The sequence below is a fragment of the Myxocyprinus asiaticus genome, chromosome 1 (genome assembly GCF_019703515.2).
Source record: "Myxocyprinus asiaticus isolate MX2 ecotype Aquarium Trade chromosome 1, UBuf_Myxa_2, whole genome shotgun sequence".
Classification (NCBI taxonomy): Eukaryota; Metazoa; Chordata; class Actinopteri; order Cypriniformes; family Catostomidae; genus Myxocyprinus; species Myxocyprinus asiaticus.
Window position 1 is genome coordinate 45,398,867 of NC_059344.1, and position 2,236 is coordinate 45,401,102.

The following is a 2,236-nucleotide window of genomic DNA, read 5'->3' on the forward strand; positions in this document are numbered from 1 at the left end:
AGTCCCACCCAGAATCTTACAGATTACTCTTAGACTTCAACTATATATTTATAAAATAGTTTAAAAATGTATAAATTATGATTTTTGAAAGTGTGAAAGAACGGTTTGAATGTGGTGCCTTTCTGTTATTAAGGAGAATTTGGTTAAAAAACAATTGGGTGAAAATTTGGCCCAACCGTTTTTGTTGAGGCCCACTCAAAAGTCATCTCCTGGCTATGCCCTTGCCTTACCTGTTCAAAGAAAATAGAAAATAAACCACATAAGTCTTCCTAACTCCCTCTCTAACACAAAAACAGGAGAAAAAAGGTATTTAATAAACAATACAGGCATCCACCTCTATACAACTTCCTTTTAGAAACAAGTTAAGAGTAAATGGTTAAGATTCACATGTTAGCTATTTCCAAAACAACTCAGACAATAAGATAAGCAACATTTTACTTCCACCAAGGTACAAAGAAATGACACTTACGTATAACAACACTTCTACAAGCAGCTACAACACTTGTCTGGGCTAGGAGAGGGGAAAACTCATCGAAGTGAGGTACTGCCAAAGCTTTATATCTATTTTTCTCTCCCAAAAACAAATCATGACAGTCCAGTGATCAGCAGTCCTTAGTGACAACAGCTGAGAGCAGACTGTGAGGAGAGAGAGAGACAAAGCAGGGGTAATCAGAATGAGCTTTATTGCTAAGTATGCTTACACATACAAGGAATTTGTCTTGGTGACAGAAACTTCCAGTGCACAAACAATACAGCAACAAGACAGAGAAAATAATAAAAAACAATAGAATAAAAGTAAAATTTGAATAGAAAATAAAGTATATATAGAATTATATATATATATATATATATCTAGAAGGCATAGTTCAAAAAGGTAGTGGGCTGGGTGAGTGGGGTCCAGAGGGATATTTCCAGCCCTTTTCCTCACTCTGGATGTGTATAGTTCTTGAAGGGAGGGCAGGGGGCAACCAATAAATCCACTTAGCAGTCTGAACTGTCCTTTGTAGTCTTCTGATAACCAATTTCGTAGCTGCACCAAACCAGACAGTTACTGAAGTGCAGAGGACAGACTCGATGACTGCTGAGTAGAACTGTATCAGCAGCGCCTGTGGCAGGTTGAACTTCCTCAACTGGTGAAGGAAGTATAACCTCTGTTGGGCCAGTCAATGTGTGTTTCCCACTTCAGGTCCTGTGAGATGGTAGGGTTGGGTAGGGTTGCACCAGCTGTGCATAAGTTCTCACGTATGTTGGGACGTAAAGTTCACACTAAGGGCTTAGTAACTACTAGTTAGTTTGAACCTAAGTCAGTGCATAATTCGGTTGCACCACCTGTTCTTAAGGCAAGACTTAACTAGCAGGTTGTAAGCTCTCCGTAATGTAATGCGTAGTCGCATAATATGACATTTACCCATATTTATCCAATAAGCAGCCTTCAAATTTGTACACAGAAGTGTTAAAAAGCTGTGAATTTCAGTTTATCTCGCTACGGTTTATGTTCAAACCTTGTCTGCTCACGTAATTGTCAGCTGTAATAAATTATATCCCCATTAAAATACGATACGTAATAAAAGTAGGTTTAATAAATAGCATATTTGCCCTGTGTAAATAACAATATATAGGAACTGTATCTAAAATAAATAAGGGGTGATAAATACTAATACAACAGGCTGGAAAAATAGACATTTATTCATTTTAATATCCTATATATATTTTGAATGTGTTGAAACTTGACACCTGGCGACGCACCCTGAAAACTGCACCGTTAGAATGCTTTCATGCTGAAGAGCCACTTAAAAGTATGTTTTTTTTTCTCTCTCGTAAATGTAAACAAGTGTAAATGCCAACACCATCATATATGTCGAAAGGACTGAAGCCTGTCACGCAAAACATGAGCTCACTGATGTCACTGATATCATTCTGCTTTTTTATTCCAACTGTTACTCCTGGTTGGAGTCTTCCGTAAATATTTAGTTTATACTAGTTTATACATTTTTCATGTAATATTTGCCAATGTGTGAACATCTTGTAATGTAACTTAAAAAATGAGCCCTTCCCGGACTTCTTAGGTTGCCTGTTAAAGCCTGTAGACTGATTTTCATGCGAAGGGAGCGGGTCGCTTTTGCCGGGAAAATCCAAAGATGTGACGTTTATGCGCGCTCCAGAGAGCCTTGCCTCAGTGCTTCTCTTCCGCTATTCAACAGCATCAACAGACAATCTGTAACACTAGGTAACGTTA